Raw genomic sequence first — 19,638 nt, forward strand, 5'->3', positions numbered from 1 at the left:
AAAGAGACAGGAAGAACACCATGTACAAGCCAAGGAATGTTCAAGGCTACTGAAAGCTAGGAGAGAGGCAGGAAACAAATTCTCACAGCCCTCAGAAGGAACCAACCCTGCCTTGATCTTGGACGTCCAGCCTCCAGAACTGTGAAATAATACATTTCTGTTATTCGAGCTACCCAGTTTGTGGTACTTCAGTATAGCAGCCCTAGCAAACTAATTTACCACCTTATATCCACTTGCCCCCAGCTAAGCAGAGGCATAGCATTGTTCCAGGAGGTAGGGGACACCCCCGGGAAGAAAGGAAATAGTATCCTTGTGACTTCTGCAGAGACACATGCAGACTCTTTTGGTTCCTCCAGGTTATAAACAGTCACTGGTATGCACTAGTTCTTGCTCTTCTGAATCCGGAAACTCCTTTCTAAACTGGGTCCAAGACCAGCTCCATAATCTGCAAGACCCAGAGGAAAATGAAAGTGCAGGACCTCTTGTTAGCAAAGTATTAAGAATTTCAGCCGAAACCAGTTTGGCTCAGTGGATAGAGCGTCGGCCTGCGGACTGAAAGGTCCCAGGTTCGATTCCGGTCAAGGGCATGTACCTGGGTTGTGGGCACATCCCCAGTGGGAGATGTGCAGGAGGCAGCTGGTCGATGTTTCTCTCTTATCGATGTTTCTAACTCTCTATCTCTCTCCCTTCCTCTCTGTAAAAAATCAATAAAATATATTTTAAAAAAAAAGAATTTCAATATGGCAATAGCCAAGCATTAAACCACATATGGAGCTCTGTGTGACTACCCAAGTTACATGCCCATGAAGCCAGCTCTTACTGCAACCTACTAGATGTTTGAGAAGGTCACTAATGACTTCACTCTTCTTTTTCTGGGTAATTCTGGAATGTATCTGGTCTCTGTGTGAAGCATTTTTTACCTGCTTAGATTTGGTTAAGTCCAAGTTCTCTAGCAACTTCTTATCATCTCTTTCCACATGTGCATTTATTTGCTAAATCTGTTCAATGTCCAACCTTCTATCGTGTTGGCTCCTGAAAAAGTAACATAGTACCTAGCATGAAATAATGTGTAACTTAGAGGCAGAAATAGCTGTGACCTAAGGAAGCATGTGACAAGTGAGACAGAGGAGACATAAGCATTGCACTCTAGACATTTAAAGAAGAAGACTTTCCAGATAGGTTACTGTTGGAAGAGGCAATATTGGGTGGGCCCTTAAAAACAGATTGAATTTTGTTTGGCATTTATGAAGACAATCCAGGTATAAGATCTAGTATATGCAACAGCACAGAGATGGGACACAATAAAATACATTTGAGGAACATGGGCACATATGGAGCCATTTGGGGGGAGCCCAGAAAAAAAGGGTAGGAGTAAATCAGCCATTTCCCATCTTATGGAGGCTAATGGTACAAGAGAGAGAAGGCTTAATTATGTTGAAGAGTCAGAAATAAGCAGTAAAGCTGAGGTTAACTTTAATGGAACTTCAAATTATCTTTATGTCTGATAATAGATTACACCATCCTTGCAAATGTATGTACATCTATTTTATCAAATATTCTCAAACACTAACAACTGTTTTATACTCATGGGAAAAATCTGTATAGGAAATCTTGGGCCTGCCTACCCAAGCAGAGAAAATCCCACCTTCTTTGGATCCTTCTGATAACCTGGTACCCACCTTTACATTGGGACATAGTGTCCTGCAATTATTTGTTTTCAAGTCCATCTTCCCTCTGGACTATGAGTTCCTCAAATTCAAAGACTGTGTCTTATCATTCTCTCTACTCCTGCATATGGCATAATGCCTGGTACATGGTGAGTGTTTAGTAAATATTTGTTAAATGACTAAACAGATATTGCTGCTATATATGGTTGCTTTCATCTAAACATTCTTCTAGTATTTACTCATAAATGAGGGGCCTTCAATTTAGAAATTGGAATAAAAAAGCTCTCAGCCAGCCCTCGTTGTGAACAACAGCTAATAGTTCTACCTTTAAGCACATTTCCCCCCATATCCACAATATCTATCCTTCCGATCTAATGTCATCATCCTTCCAGTGTCCTTGGCCTTATAGTACCTAGTGGCTGAGACTTACCTGGCACCATTATTTTCTTACACATGGCATTGGGCTAATTCTTTCCTGGCAGAGTCGCCCCTACTGAGATGAAGATGAGGGACTCCAGGTATGTTGAGCTCGATCAATAACAACAATAGCCACAGTGTGAGTATAGCATCGCCTTCCTGTGCAAAAGGGCACGCTGACGTTCAGTTCCAGGACTCAGTTTTGGAAAGCAGTCAGCCTGAGAGGTGACATGCATCGGAGGCCTTCTGACCTTTACCCTACCACCTCAAGAGTTCCTCTGCACGTTAACTCTATAAAGTACTTTCAAAGTGTCCTCCTGCCACTCTGTCTTGTTTGTGGTATCGTGTGTGTGTGTGTGTGTGTGTGTGTGTGTGTGTGTGTGTGTGTGTGTGTTTTCTGAGAGCATTTGATGGCATCTTCACCTCAAAAGTTCACTTCAGAGTGAAGAGTCGGAAGAAGACTCTGCCAGATGCTTTGTTGTTTGGTTTTGGACAGGAAAGCCCTGTGACATAAAGAGCACTAACTGTTTATACTGATACCAATGGCCTGCAACACAGGCCGGTAGGTGGGGAGTTTTCAGATGGTGTCATGATGGGAAATGGGGCGAGACACTTACCAGACATCAGGGGGCCCAGTGGTGTTCCCACAGCCACATCCTGGGACGCACGGCACTTAGGAGGAACGATTTTAAATCACTTTGATTTTAAAGTCATTTGAAATCAGGGTGAACATCAGAACGCAGTTTTATCATTTTAAAAAATGGATATGATGGAGGCCCTGAGTTTGGCAGCAGTGGGAGGAAGAGACACATCTTTGTAAAATTAGTGAGGTGGCTGAGTGGGAGTGGAGGGAAATCTCAGGCTTGCTGGATCTGCATCCTGGCAAGGTGTTACTTTCCAGTTTCCCCATCAGTAAAACAAGACCATAAAAATGATGACCTCACGGGCAGTTCAACAGAACAGCACTCTTCCTAAATTAGTTGATGCTAGAGCTCACATTAATTACTCAACTATCATCGTAATTAGCAGTGGTTGTGGAGCCAGGCAACTTAAGTGGTTTGGAGTCTATTTTGTTCAACACCTTCTAATCATATAACCTTGAGCATGACCTCTCTTGGCCTCAGTTTCCACATCTATAACATTGGATAGCTTGTCCTTATAGGATGGATGTAAGTATAAAATGAGTGTATACCTATGTAACGAAGTGTTGGTATTTAATAAGCGCTCGTTAAGTGTACACTACAGTTGTTGTTATTACCATCACTGCTAAGATGATTTAAAGGGCAGGATCCATGTTCTCTGGGAAAAATAAAACAGCGCACCGTAGCCATTTGGAAGATCTTTCTGAGGACCAGCAAGCAGAGAGCTGACAATTAGATAACAAAAATGTTACATTCCTTTTTTAAAAAAAAGCAACCGTTTATTTTTAAATAATTTTATATTTACAGAAGATTGGCATAGATAGTACAGAGTTGCCATATATACCCGTCACCCAGCTTCTGCTAATGTTAGCATCTTACATATCAGGATACAATTAACATTGGTACAAATGAGCTAAATTACAGATTGCACCCGTTCTTCACTAATGTCCTTTTTCGTTGTTGTTCTAAGGTTCAATTCAGGATTCCACATTGTCTTTAGTTGTTGTGTCTCCTTGATCTCTGGGAAGCTGTGACAGTCCCACAGTTTATCATGGTCTTTCATGACACTGGCCTTTTGAAAACTGCTGGTCAGACAATTTTTAGATGGTCCTTAAAGTGGGATTTGTCTGATGTCTGCTTTTATGATTAGACTGAGATTATGAAATTTGGGGAAGAATAGGAGGTGAGATGCCTTTGAGCCCATTGGCTCCTGAGGTACATGATATGATTTGTTATTGGTTATGCTATCTTAGCTAGTTCTACTAGAACCTCTATTTTGTTTTCCTGATATATTAGAGTGTATTTCTCTAGTAACTGACTTATATTCTTGCTGAATTTTTCATCCTTTTAGTTTCGGGTTCTTTTGATATTTTTGCTTCAGAAAGTCTTGGGGTATTGAAATTATTGGCTAAGATAGTTTTCTGCCTGGTTTCTCCACTGCATTGTTCCTCTTTTTCCCTTTCGCTTCTCTATTGATTATAAGTGAGTCACTAAGTCCAGCCCTCACCCACGGGGAGAAGAAATAAGCTCCCTGTCCTGGAGAGAGATGTATCAAAGAATTCATGGATATATGATTACAATTAGCACAGTAATTAAGAAATATTTTGGGGAGAGATAATTTGTGGTGATGCAAAAGTTTCTTCTTAAACTTTGCCCACTAATTTTAGCATTCATCAGCATATCGTGCCTGTAGCAATTTTTGCTATAATGTTCTAGTGGCAATTTTCTATTTCCCTCATTCTGTCTATATTTATTAATTAGAATTTCTCTGTAAGGAAGAAGTTTCCTATTTGATTTATTTATATAAGCGTGGACTCATCAATGTATATTTTATCTTTTGGGATTATAATTCAATTCTATCTCATGATGAATATTTTATCTCAAGTTGATATAGCTTTGGCCATTGGGAGATCTTTGCTAATTCACAAATGTCTATATCCTTTTGACTTTTCTTCCCCTCACTTTCTTACTTTTTGAAACCACAGGATGCTGTGCTCTCATCTTGTCTTTTCCTCACTCAGCCCATTCTTCTAAGAGATCTTTCTCCTTTTATTGGAGAGTGGTATTTAGAAACCAAGTTTTGGTTGCTAAGTGTTTCTTGCTACTAGAGTGTCATGGCTAGGAGGCTCAAATGTATGTATGTATACTAACCAATAAATACACTCACATACATATATATTATATATATATATATATATATATATATATATATATATATGAAAATAAATATGAAATCATACTGATGTCTCTGAATCTCATCTAGTACTTTTTAGACTTCTCCCTGCTCATTTGTAAACTCCTTTCTCTGGCAATGAAAACTCTGTCACTTGTTTTTTGTAATATGTGTATTTATTTGTTCAATCCTAGTATACATGTAAAGTAGTTGCAGAATTGCTAGCTCCTACCACTGTGAAGAACAAAGTTATCAACTGGAGTAAATAGTTTCTGTACAGCTTTGGTCTTTTTTATATGTTTTTTTTTTAATACATAAAGCTGTGAGGACCAGCTGCACCTACAGTGGGAGAGCTTCTGTGCAGGAGACACCCCTATGGAGCAGGACTTGCTTCAGTGGGGCTTCGGTGCTTGCTGAGTCTGCTCCTTGAGTGTGTCGCTTATGGGTGTGAAGAGTTGTAATCTGGTATGGTCTCACACTGACCACTGGGTTCACTGGTTCTTAGGTCTCCAGGGAGGTGCAAAGTCAGCCACTGCCTGGGGCCACTCAGCAGGAGCTACAGAGAGGTCTGCAGACTCATCCTCTTTGTATCAGGTTTGGAAGTGCCCAGATGAGGTCCAGCTATGAAGTAAGGCAGGCTGGTGCTGGTGCCGGGTCTTGGGCCTTTTATTAATGGGTTTGGGGCTCCCTGACCCAGCTGCAGCTTGTCTGAGGTTTTCAAGGACAGGCCATTTATATTCAAAAGCCTCTGCACACAGCTTGGGTGGGGTTGTAAACTGGATGAGGCGGGATCTTAGGGAATCACCAGGGCGGAGCAAACAGAAATAAATGGCTGCCAGTCCTGCAACCATGGAGGTCCCAGCACAGGAACAGTGATCCCTGCAAGCACCACCAACTGGGAAAAAGCCGCCCCCGAGTTCCTGCCCTGATGCCAGACAATCCAGTTCCTCCTGGTATGTGTCTGTGTCCCCCAGAGCCTCACCCTGGTGATGGAGCTCAGAGGAAGTGGGAGCTTGTAAGTTCAGTTCATGGTGCCGGCCTTTAAAGAAGAACAGCTGGGTCTCCAGCAGCCTCTGTGTCACTGAGCCCTAGTGAGCACTGGTTTTTACAGCCCATAGTTCTTACTGCCCCCAGGGACTTCTCTTCCCAGCTCTGGGGCTCTGGGGTGGGGGGCTGGTATGGGGTTGGGACCCCTTGTTCCTCCGGGCGACCTCCACAGAGATGATCTCCTTCCCAATTAAAAAAGCAGCACACATAGGTGCAGGACCAGCTGGTTCCATGCTTCCGCACCTCCTACCATTCTCAGTGTGCTTTCTTCTTTGCTTCTCTAGTTGTAGGACTTCCATTCAGCCAGCTTTCCAGCAGTTCTGGATGATGGTTGTTCAATATTTTGTTTGTAATTTTGATGTGGCTGTGGGAGGCAGCAAGTACTGGCATTTACCTATGCTGCCATCTTCAAATCTCTCCAGCTTTTGTCTTTAGGCTTATAACATACTAGAGACCCGGTGCATGACATTCGTGCACTCAGGGGGTCCCTTAGCCCGGCCTGCACCCTCTTGCAGTCTGCGAGCCCTGGGGAGTGGGCCTAAGCCGGCAGTTGGACATACTTAGCCCTGCAACGGAGGCGGGAAAGGCTCCCACCACCGCTGCTGCGCTGGCCAGCCATGAGCCCAGCTTCTGGCTGAGCGCGCACTTCCCCTGTGGGAGCACACTGACCACCAGGCAGCAGCTGCTGCATTGAGTGTCTGTCCCCTGGTGGTCAGTGTGCATCATAGCAACCAGTCATTCTGCCATTCGGTTGATTTGCATATTAGGCTTTTATTATATAGGATAGTTAAAATACTGTCTTCCAAAGTTACATAGATCAGATCTTTTCATGCTCACCACTTTTCATAATCATATCAGACATTTGTTTGTCCCAGTCTGTTGCTTCTTGGCTTCCACTGACATCCTGGTTATTTTTTTAAATTTGCATGAATCAAATGTAATTTTTGTGTTATACAGTCCTGTGGATTTTGGCAAATGCACAGGGAATCATACATCTACCATCACAATACCATTTAGAAATGAACCTCAAAACTCTGCTGCGCTTCTCCTTTGCAGTCAGTCCCGCCCTCACTCCTCCACTACAGATCCGCTTTCCATTTCTATAGTTTTTCCTTTCCGGGAATGTCATATAAATGGCATTGCACAACATAGAGACGTCTATCGCTGGCTTCTTTCACTTAAGAAACTGTGTTTAAAATCCATGTATGTTCTTGCATGACTTGATAGTTTATTTCTTTTCATTGCTAAGTAGTATTTTATCTTATGGACATGCTACCGCTTGTCCATTCATTCTCCTGTTGAAGGACACCTGGACTGTTTCCAGCTTTCAGCGATTATGTAGAAAGCTTTTCTAAACATTCACATACATGTTTTCATGTGATAGTAAGTCTTCATTCAGTTCACTTGGTTACATACCTAAAGTGGGATTGGTAAGTCATATGACAAATGAATGTTTAACTTTATAAGAAACTGCCAAACTGTTTCCCAACGTGGCTGTACCATTTGGCATTCCATTAGAGCTAGTGTCCGATTGCTCTGCATCCATCAGCAGCAGCATTTGCAATTGTCGGTTCTGTTTTGGTTCAGCTTTTCTAATGTAATGGTATCCCATTGTGATCCTAACTTGCATTTCCTTAAAAACTAATGATGTTGAAATGTAGCACATGCTCATTTGTTCTCTGTGTATCCTCTTTGGTAAAATGATAGTTTAGAACTTTGCCCATTTTTTTAAAATGGGTTGTTTGATTTTATATTGTTGAGTTTCAAGATCGCTTTGTGTATTCAGGATACAAGTGTCTTATAAGATATGTATTTTGCAAATAGTTCACGGCATTTTAAGGCCTTTCTTTTCATTCTCTTAACATTATCTTTCACAGAGTAAGTTTATATTTTAGATAAACCTCAGTTTATCCATTTTTTTCTTTTTTAGATTATACTTTTGATTTCATAACTAAAAACTCTTCACCAAACCCAAAGTCACATTAATGTTCTTCTAGAAATTTTATAATTTTATGTTTTTTATTTAAGTCAATGATCCATTTTTAGTTATTTTTGTATAACGTTTGAGGTATGTGTCAAGCTCTTTTTGTGGATATCAAATTTTTCCTTGCCATTTGATGAAAAGGCTATCTTCTTTTCATTAAATTGCCTTTGCATTTTTATCCAAAAATAGGTTGACCATGTTCATGTGAGTTTATCTCTGAGCTTCATATTTAGTTCCCTGGTCTACACGTTCCTCTTTTTGCCAATAGCTCACTGTCTGTGGCATATCTGAGTCTGGTTCTCATGATTGCCTTGTCTCCTCTGAGTGTGTTTTACTTGTCTTTGCATGTGTCTCATAATTTTTGTCGAAAGTTACTCATTTTTATAAAACAGTAAATACCAGGGTAAATATTTTTGGTGCTTGGAGATGAGCACATTATTGCTTCTGCTAGGCCTTTGCTGTTGGAGGTTTGTGGGACCTACTCAGGAGTAGGCTGGGTGCAGCGTTCGTTGTTGCTATGGTTACTCTCCTTGTACCTCAGGCTTCAAATGCTGCTAGTAATGCCTCCTCTTCCCTCTGGGGCTGGCTTGCCAGGAGTTTCCTCAAGGTCCACTTCCCTCTTGGATTGGGGTTTTCACTTTGCGCTGCTCTCCAAAGAGAGTCTGTCTTGCAGCTCTCCCTGGTTTATTTCACTGTTATGATTACTTGACATTTGTTAGCCTGATGGTGGGGGTGGAAAGGGCGGAGCATTTTCTGATGCTCTGGTTAACCCTCAATTCTAGGCAGGCCAGTGTCTCTGGGTCTGGTGGCTACATATGCTGGGCCTAGCGTGCATTCCTGGAACATATGCCCCTGCCCAGAGGTAGAGGGTGTTTTTGTTTGTTTGTTTGTTTGTTTGTTTCATATTCTCTGAGTTTCCACCACTTGTTCTACTCACTAAAACACCAATTGTTGTGATCTTACCACAGATTAAGGCTTTTCCTCATTAGGGAGGTGGCTCTGGGTGAAGTTCCTGCCTCAATTGCTGTTCCTCTCACAGAGGGCACCATGAAGGAAGCTTTGAGCGTTAGAGTAACGAGAAACACAGGATCAGTGACAAGGTCAAGTTTACATTTTAGAAACATACAGAGTCTGGGTTGCAGGAGGACAGCACATGAGAAGACCAGTTTCTTTTTCTTTTATTTATTTTTTAATACATATGTATTTTTATTTTTGAGATGAAGGGAGAGGGAGAGAGATAGAAACGTCAATGATGAGAGAGAATCATTGATTGGCTGCCTCCTGCACGTCCCCTACAGAGGATGGAGCCCACAACCCAGGCTTGTGCCCTGACTGGGAATGGAACGGTGACCTCCTGGTTCATAGGTCGACACTCAACCACTGAGCCACACCAGCTGGGTGAGAAGACCAGTTTGAAAGCTCCTGAGAGAGTGCACATAGCAGGGGGAAAGAAAAACCAATTATCTTAAGAATTGGCAATAACATTCCTCTTGGGGAGGGAACTATCTCTGCTTAGCAAATCTCTTAATGGGCTATTTAGGTGTAAAAAGATAGACTCCAAGGAAAAAAGAGGGGACAAAAAATGCAGCTGAGTTTCTCAATGAAATAAAAGTGAGCTTGTTTGCTGAGACTGATAAGGAAGGAAAAGAGGAACAACCAACAGTGATTACAAAGCACCTAATAGGGAGGTGTGATGGGTGACCTACCCTGGGGAAGGCTTGTCTGAATTACACTTTTGGAGGAGGATGTCTAAAATGCTAATATAAAGCGCTGTGTTTTCTGTGCTGTAAATGCCCTGGATTGCCCTGAACAGTCAATAAAGTCAGCCACACGCAACAAAGGAGTACGTTAAGGAATTGGATTTGGACCGGGCACAGGGAGTCTTAGAACCAAGGATAGAGGCCGAGACCAATGTCTGCATGAATTAAGTGCACAACAGCAGAAGGAGGACCCGAGAGGCCACTGAAATGAACAGATTTAGAGAAATTAAGAATTCCACCCCTGACACAAGGATGACCACTGAAGCTCCCAAAGGAGGGGCTGGACTTTTCACAAGTCAGAGGCTTGGGTATTTGAGACTGGGTGGTTTCAGCGAACCCTTCGGTCGGCAGTTTCTTCCCGTGGCCAGGAATAAGGGGATGCTCAGGGATGGAGTCCATAACAGGGACACCTGGAAAACTGAGAGTGTCAAAACAAACTGCTTTGGGCTCCGACTTATACCATAAAAGAGAGCCACAGAGTTAGGCTGACTTTATTTACTCCACTTGGGATTATTTAAGAATGTCACTTGCCAAGGGGAAATGCAGTTGAGGTTACTGTCAGAGAAGATCATACAGCCTTTACGAATTGTTAGCTTTAAAATGGAACCAGGCTGCCCCAGAAGGGATTTGGCATTTTCATAGCGACCTGGATGGACACAGAGGCGGGGAGTGCAGTGCTCCGGGCGGACGGGGTCCTGGTGCTGCCTTGGACCACTTCTCTGAATGTGACTCCCACCAAGACACTGCAGCCCCACTGCACATCACATAGCGTGTGCAAGAGGCAAATTGGGCACAAAATGCCAATTATTTTACACCTGAGACACAAAAGCAAGACATATTACAAACAAGTGTATTTTGGGAGATTCTTTCAAAACAGTAAATCACTAACTTTGGCTCATAGTCTGTTGTATGAACTTCAGTACCAAACAAGAGGCAGTTGGAGTTACTGTCAACAACAGAAGCAGTACAGAAGAAAGTCAGAATTTTTTAAAGAAAACCTCCTGTACATTTATATTGTCGGAATATGTCTTATAAACAAGGGAGAAAATGTCACTAAAAACTCAAGGTAGTATTTTTGGAAATATTCACATTCACATTGTCATCTTTTGTTTTTGGGGTCTTTTTTTGTTTTTGTTTTTGTTTTTCCCTTTTTTTTCTTTTTTTTTTCTCCAAAATATCTCATGCTCTTTACTGAAACTAACATAGAGAAAGTATACTCCTCTGAGTTATACTCCTTGAACATGGTCCTCAAGAGGGATACAACATCAACCCAAGTGCATTTAAGAGAGAGGTTTTTAAAAATTAATCCTGATAGACTTCATATCCTTTAGTGTCTGTCTGGATTTGGTTGCCCCAGAAGCAGATGCTAACATAAGGATTTGAGTGTGCGAGAAATATATGGAACACGATCCCAGGAAACATTGAAAAGGGAATGGGAAGTAAGGCAAAGAGGAGAAAAAGCCAGTAACGTGTGCATTGATTAAGCAGTTCATCACTGTGGACAACGGAGACGCAGTGCTCCTGGAGAATTGTGGGAGAGAGTGGAAGACACACCAGAGTCCTCCCACTGACGGGCACAGGTTTGTGCCTACTTCTCCTGTGCCTGTTGAGAGCTGCTTGTAGGGACATTAACTCTTCACTTTGCACTGTGATCCTATCCTCATAGGATCAGGAAAAGTGGATTTTGCATGTAGAAATGTCACCAGCATGAAACCAATTGTGCCAAAATTTAATATGCACAATGTCTCGATTAATCTAAGCTGTGCTTAGTAATTTCATTTCTCTTATAACTGATTGGCTAAGGCAATGATATGTGATACAGGCCTGGCCAATGAGACTGAATGGGAGGTTTGCTAAAGAGCTTTTGAAAAAAAAAATTCCTTCTTGTAATAAGGAGACACCTAAGGAGAATTTTTTTTCTATCTCTCCCTATGGTTGTGTGAGGACATGACATGTAGGACCACAGAGACCATCCTCTTTCCATAAGGAGAGAAACCGAGGGAAGATGCCAGCAAGCTGAGGATGGGACAATGGACACATTAGTATCATCTCTGGGCTACTGAAGTAACAGATCCTGGAATTTTCTACTTCCAATGCTCCTTTACTGTGAGCGAAATTCTTATTGTTTAATGCACTTTTAATAGCATATTCTGTTACTTGCAGCCAAAAACATGCTATCAATGGACTCAATGACTTTAATAAAGAGTCAATCAAGAACACCTTTGCCCTAGCCAATGTTGCTCAGTTGCTTGGGCATCATCCCATGCATCAAAAGGTTGCTGGTTGGACTCCCTTTCAGGGTACATGCCTGAGTTGTGGGTTCGGTCCCCGTTGGGGATATGTGGGAGGCAGCTAATTGATGTGTCTCTCTCCCTCTCCTTTCCTCTCTCCCTAAAATTCAATTTTTTAAAAAAAAATTAAACATTGATACCAAATGTTAAAAATTGTTTGGGTTTTATCACTAAAAAAAAAAAAAAAAGTTGTTTCTTTACCTAAAGTAAATCTGTTTATTTCAAAGCATTGCATTGAATGATTTTACATGCTCTGTGCTCATTCCTCTTGAAATAGAAACCTTATATGTTTCTCTATCCAGTTAAAAACATATATGTTGGATATACTAAATATACCAATTGATATATGTTTGATAATGCAGACAAATAAAAGTCATTCAAGCCCAAATATTGTAGTAAGCAGTTATCAGAATTCCTTATGGGGAATTTGCCCTTGTAGTCATTTGTTTAGCATCCAGGACACTTCATCTTTCATCAAATACCTTCGAGGCACGGGGCAGACCCTTTACAGGCATCTGCCATGCCTCTGCTCTGTACCACCTCCTCTGAATGGCTACCTGCTAGCCACTCACTCCACGGAGGAAATTAATCTAGGAAGTATCATCATGAGACAGTAAGAAACCTTCCAATTATACTGTCATCTGACCTGACTACTCTTACAGTGTCTTTATATTCCCATCAATCAAAACAGGTTAAACCCTGAACACCACATTGAAAAAGTTATTTTAAAAAAAAGGAAAAGAAAAGATAGAAAAAACCTGTCAGATTTTAGTGGTACTTTGTGAAGATGTTTCAAGACTTTTTCAATGTAAACTATGTCAGGAGAGATCTCCAAACACATCATCTGATCTGAATTGTGGATGACAAATAGCCTGGGTTTCCCATCATCCCAATGTTGTCAATTTGGCCTTCCTCCCCACTGACTGAGGACAGACAGGGGGACTCCAGGCTCAGGCCTGCATTAAGTATCACATCCAGTAAGTGAATTTATTGCCTTCACCAACGTCATTGCATCAGGGAGCGTTGGGGGGAACCCTGGCTTGGAATAACATTCCTGGTAGCTGCTGATCGTTCTCTTTCCTTCCAATAAAGATGAAAGAGCAAAGAGACAGAAGGAGTACAACCTCATCGTAGGTGTATCATTCCCCTTCAGGTTCACACACATTCGTGCATGATACAACACAACGCTTGCTGGAAAGGGCGGAGCAGTGTGGAGCCAAGTTCTCCACCTCCACCTGTACACCTTTCTCAGAACCACGGAGTTCACAGGTGATAAGAAGGGAGGCGTCTCTGATACTGGGTGCCAACCCCCCTGATCCAATTTATTCCCTTCCTGAGCGCTTCTATCCTCCGACGTGGCAATCGCACCTCCTCACCTTCTTTCTCCAAGAGCCTCGTTAACTTCCCTGATACGTCCTCCCCACCCCACCCCCCGCTTAAATAATCCAAACCCTGCGACTGCGCGGTACCTCGCAGAAGAACAGATGCAGTTGGGCGCACCTGGGGACAGCTGCGGTCTGGACTCCGGGCCCCCATCAATTATCACCCCCCTTACACTCACCCTCCCCTCCGTCACATTGCCACCTGTGCTTTATGTGTTCCTGAGATTCCTTGGGAAAAAATGCAATGAGTAGCATGCGGGGGGTCTTTCGGATTCCCACACCGTGCACAGTCCTCCCTTCCATCCCTCTTTGCAGCGTGCTAATTGTAAATGCAGAAACAGAGAACTGCCTCCAGAAAGCACAGGCTTCAAGCTCAACCCAGACAAAGGTGTAGCGGCTGCCAGCACTCAGACGCTCTCCCATTTCAGTCTGAGGCACCGCTTTGGAATCGCTGCAGGCTCACAACTCCCCTTGTCTTCAAGGGCACAAGTGGGCCCACGCAGGAGGCGACCACTGTGAGTCTGAGGGCCCCGCAGCAGGGTGAGGTTTTCAATATATTACAATTATTAAAACACCTGTGCTAAATAACCTGATACAGTATGAAGTGTTCCTGAATCTCCAAAAGGACTCATTACTTAAGTAGGCTGGCTGGCTGATTGTATTGGTGGGGGGTGCAGGGAAGGGGGCAGATAATGGAGCAAAAGCTACGTTCAAACATCTTGATGTCCTCTCTCACCTGCATTGCGAGACATGGTGCATTTGCTTTGAAACTTCTTGATCTCTTATTCTCTTGCTGGCCTAGTGAAAACGAAGCCAGATGTAAATGGCAGAATAAAGGCCACCACAAGCAGCCCAAAGAAACAGGTTAAACCCCATCTTTTCCAGCTCAGGGAGGAAAAGGTGCTGTTCATTCGGAGTGGAAGGAATCTTTCCTACTAACATCAGATGCTTTGGTGAGAGATAATCCAGGGGTAAACAGTGCAGGAATGACAGACATGCAGGTTTAAGTGAATAAGTTCATTTCTGCTTCTCAAGCTGTACTAAATGCCCGTGTCAGATGCTTCGTCTATTTTAAAGCAGCTGGTCACTTAAGTTAAAAATCACACAGATGGATGAAAAGTTCTCACAGGATTAAGAAATGTCTTTAAAATATCCATGGCCACATGGGCTCTGCGGTGGGCAAGGCTAGGGCTTCATGCAGTCTCTTTGCCCCCAAGCCCCCAGACTTCTACCCTTCTAATGGACTTCTGGCTTTCGCAGTGTGATTATCTCCTTCCGATGCAATTTCTTCCTTGGCCAGGGTTCCTTTCCTGAACAGTAGGGTACAATTCAGGTATGGGCAAGTGGAGCAGGAACCCATGGAAGCAAGCCATACACAGGTTCTAAGGAAATTCCTATCTAATCTCTGACATACAGTAGGAAAGGGCCCTGGGACTCGCCCATTCCAGGGTTCTGCTGGGACTCTGGTGTGGTTCTGAGGCCAGTTTGTAGTTGTACTCACACTTGAACTTCTTAAAGATCTCTGGATTCATGATCAAACTAAGCCAAGCCAGTGCTTAAATGCAGCCCTGGACTCCTTGCCATACCAACATAACCTAGGAAGGTGCAAGTAGATGCTATGATTGCTTAGAAAATCTTCTCTCTAGCAACCTCTAACATTTCACCAGTGCTTAAGATTTTCCATGAACAATGCTAAGGTATTTTATATAAAATACCTCATTTATTTCTCACAGCATGCTGGTGCAGAAGGCACTATTGGTTTTCTGACTTTATAAAGGAAAAAGCTGAAATATGGAGTGTGTGAGTAACTTGCCAAAGGTCACAGAATTAATAGATACTACAACCAGAAATCTACATTCTAATTCCATAGCCTACATACATATACTTTTAACAACTATCCCCCCAAAAATGGTCACTAACACACACACAAATTAACCTCATGAATAATATTATAAATGTAAAAGACAATAACAGTGAAATGATATCCCTTTCTTTTTCAAACTAGAAAAAAATTACAATGATAATATCTGGGCAGGGGTGGAGGAAGGGAGTAGGGCCCTCAGTGCTGTTGGGTGTATAAATAGATACATATTTTCTGGAAGACAATATGACAATAATATCAGATGCCTGGGGATTTCATTCAGTAGATTCATTCCCAGGTATTTATCCTAAGGAAATAGTCTGGATAAGTGTGAAAAAGATGTGCAATGTTTATCATAGCTTTGTTTGTAGCAGAATGGGCAATAACTGTAATGTGCAATAAGAAGAAATTAGCTAAACAACCTGTGGTATATCCATATATCGGAACACTTGTAGTTGGGCAAAATTGGGATTTAAATGTGTATTAAATTAAATTTCAAAGCACATTCCATGGAAATGTGTTTAAGGTATAGTATTAAATAAAAAGATACAGAACCATATGTATAATAGAATCCAATAATCCAATTTTTGCTCAAATTTTACACATACTTGGAGCTTTGATTTTTAAAAAATCATTTAACCCTTATTTTCTTTGGCTACTAGAATTATGTGCAAGTGTTTTTCATATATTTTCATTTTTCTCTGGGGTAATAAAGTATTATTAGTATAATCAAAATATTTTTAAAAGCTATTGATAATTGAGATACTAAGATTAAATTGATTTTATAGATCAGCAAATCTCAACTACATGGTCTAGGCAGATATAGATGTGAGATCAGTTATGAAATGTCAACATTTTTATTGCAAGTAATACTAAATTAAAATTAGAAAATGCTTTGTGAATTCAAAGTTATCCTTTAATAATGTCTCTTCTACTTCCTTGGGTTTCAACACATTCTTGGGAGTAGAGGTAGATGAAAGAGGGTGGAATTCCCACCAACCTGGGGAAGCGCATGCCATCGACAGCCGATGCCATCTGCACCCTACAGACTGATAGAAGTGGAGAGTGATGTCCAACAACAAAGCCTGGCCTTGGTACAAGTGGGGGTCAAAATCTGGCTAATGCATGCGACTGACCGTTCATCCTGTGGCCTCTGCAGGAAATAAAAGCTGAGAGCAAAAGCCACAGACAACTTAGGCTATTTCCCAACTAAACTGTTTCAAGTCCAACACTGTCCAAAATACTTTATATTTAACAAGACAAACTTCTCCAGTCCTTAACAAGGTACCCACAAATTAGCAAATTCTGACTATAACTCCTTCCCTCCTTTTGCCTCTTTCTTTCTCCACTTTTACAAGGCTTTCCAGAGATGAGACCACAATGCTCCTGGGGTCAAGGATGCAGGCCCCAGTTTTCAGGGTGTCAACCAGGATGGCTGTGTTCCATGTACTGATGCTCTAACTCCTGCCAGGCTTCTCAAAAAATACTTACAGTTTGGCCAAAAGAGCCCCGAAGAAATTACTGAGCTGAATTTTTGCCAGCGTGGCAGGAATCAAAGCACATGGTCTACAAGAGGTAGAAAGCTGACACTTCTCTGGACTGTAAAAGTGTCCTGTGGTCAGCCATCCTTCAACCAGCACACTTTTGCTGTTTGTTTATTGCTGCTTCTTCTTCTTCTTTTTTTTTCTGCAAAATCTTCTTCTTCTTCTTCTTTTTTCTGCAAAAAGCTTTATTGTTTCATTTGGTCCAATGCATGAGAGAGGGCTCCAGAGTGGTTAAAAGAATGGCTAGTAGTTTCGGGAAGAGGCTCAGGTAAAAGCCAGAGACACCAGGGGGATGCAGAGGGGGCATCTGAAAGGCCTCTGGGCTCCAAAGGCTCATAGTCACGCTTGAGGGTGAGCCTTTCGAAGAGATACTCGCCCAGCCCAGCCTGGGGGTCGGCCAGCCTGCGGAGGTGAGCCAGGTGTGGCCCATCTTCTTGATGAGTTTCACCTGCTCACCCTGGAAGTGGTTCTCTAGGAAGTCGCAGAGATGAAGGCCTGCGCAGCCAGAACCCAGGGCCTGCAGCTCCAAAAGGGCCTGGTTCAGGTGCTACTTTAAGGCCAGAGAAGCTTCCATGCATCCTGAGTTTTGCCCCAGTCATCTTGGGAAGGTTTCTGCATGTCTTGGAAGAGAATGCGGCCGCCACGCTTGTTTTGCAACTTTAAGAGACGCTCGGAGTCCTCGTGCTTCTTCTCCGCCAACTCTCGGAAGAAGTGGCCCTCGCCCTCCAGAGCCACATCGTCATGGTCAAAATAGTAGCCCAGAGAGAGGTAGGTGGGGGAAGCCCGCAGATGCAGGCTGGCCAGGCGGTTGACCACAGCCTCTACCTCGGTGGAATAATTCTGACAAATTTGGGAGCTCATGGTTGTTCAGCAATAATGAGTTAAGGTAGAAAAAAAACCAGTGTGTTGGCTGGTCCCGGATATGGTTCTGAAGGTGGTAACTGGATGAGACACAGGAGAGTGGCCTGAGGCTGGGTCTGTTCCAATAGTTGTTGAAGCAAGAGACAGATCCGGGACCTCCGAGCGCACTGCCTGTTTATTGCTTCTTCTAACAAATGTGTTAACTGATAGTCAAAAGCATCGTCTTTGATAATATTGACTATGCTGAAAGTATGAGAGCCCAAATGAGTAATTATTTCCACCACTTACAGTAGAATTGAGCATTTGTCAGATAAGGAAAATAGTACAATTCAATTGGGAGCATGAGTAAACAGTTCAAATATAAAATATTTGGAATATGTGTCCATATGTGATAAACATCTCAATCTATTTCCATGCTATTATGTCAATTTTAACTCTATAGAAATTTCAAGCTTCTGTGGGGTTTGTGTTTGTTTTTTAATCCTCACTGGAGGATATTTTTCCATAGATTTTTAGAGAGAGTGGAAGGGAGAGGGAGAGGGAGAGAAAAGGAGAGAAAACACCCATATGAGAGACACATGGATTGGTTGCCTTCCACACAAGCCGCCCTGACCAGAGCCAGGGATCAAGCCCGCAACCAAGGTATGTGCCCTTGACCAGAATCAAACCCAGGACCCTTCAGTCTGCAGGCCAATATCCTATCCACTGAGCCAAACTGGCTAGGGCCAAACTTCTGTGTTTAAATATCATGCAGATATTTACATTTGTTTGGTTATAAATATACATATATTTGTGTATTGTGTGCATTTGAGTATAAGGGACTCTATCATAATGTGCTGTAATTCACACCAAAATTAAGCCTGAAGTGATTTTGCATACCAAACCAAATTATGTTCCTTCAGAAAAAAATATTCAGTGAGCACTTTGTATGCACAAGGTCTTGTGCTCAGTGCTAGCAAGGGATACGAAGGTGAACAAAAATTCAATACAGATGCTCCCAAGGAGCTTACATTGTGTCAGGGGGTTGGAAAGACAAGTAAACAAACAACTATTAGGTAAACATAGCCAAATGACAATGATAAAAATTTAAAGATATATGGGTATGTCAAAAACTATATAGAGAGACAGATGTAAAGATGGGTATAGATCAAGGGTTGTCAAATTTTTTCCTGAAAGGGCCAGTAGTAAATAAATTAGGTTTTATAAGTCATACAGTCATTGTTGCCGCCACTAAAGTCTGTCATTGTAGCTAAAAGTACCCATAATCAATATGTAAATCAATGGGCATGGCTGCTTTTCAATAAGACTTTATTTATGGACATTGGAATTTGAATTTCATATAATTTTCACATATTGCAAAATAGTCGTCTTTTTTATTGCTTTTTAAAAAATTTAAAAATGGATAAAACATCCTTGGCTCACAAGCAGTTCAAAAACAAGAGGAGAGCTAGGTTTGGCCTGAGAGCCGTAGTTTACTGACTCCTGACAGACATAGCTTAAGGGATAGAGATCACAACCCATTGGAGTATGAAAGGTAAAAACTTAGGAAAAAACTTCATGGGGAAAATGACTTTCAATAATGCACCATGAAGAAGGGCCATGTTTAAAAGAGATGGAAGTGGGATGGGAAAGGCAATGGATGGGAGAGGAAAAGTAATCTGAGGTCACTAGAATGCCAGAGTAAGGAGTTTGGTGTTGGCATTGAGAAATGCCAGGCTAAGGAGTTTGAGTCGCTCCTGGGAACTCGGGGAAATATTTTAAATAAGGAGGAAATAATTGCAGCTGTTGTCCAGGTAGTGGAAGTGGGAGGCTTGGTGAGGGAAAGGATGGAGCTATTATAGTCGTCCAGCTGAGTTAACATAAAGGCTTGACCTTGCAAAGTGGCCAAGGGACTGAGAATGGGAGAAGGGACTCGAGGGACAATGATGAAGCCAGTAAGACCTGGAGGGAGAACGAATGTGGTGCAGGAGGAAAGGGAAGGAACTGAGGCTGACTCTGCGGGTACAACCT

General features: G+C 42.2%; 1 pseudogene; it reads right to left on the reverse strand.

Moving 5' to 3' along the window:
• Window positions 1-380: 380 nt before the first annotated feature.
• Window positions 381-17,628, reverse strand: LOC102435181 (annotated as a pseudogene).
• Between the last annotated feature and the right edge of the window lie 2,010 nt (window positions 17,629-19,638).

The sequence above is a fragment of the Myotis lucifugus genome, unplaced genomic scaffold (assembly GCF_000147115.1).
Source record: "Myotis lucifugus unplaced genomic scaffold, Myoluc2.0 scaffold_8, whole genome shotgun sequence".
In the NCBI taxonomy this organism is placed as follows: domain Eukaryota; kingdom Metazoa; phylum Chordata; class Mammalia; order Chiroptera; family Vespertilionidae; genus Myotis; species Myotis lucifugus.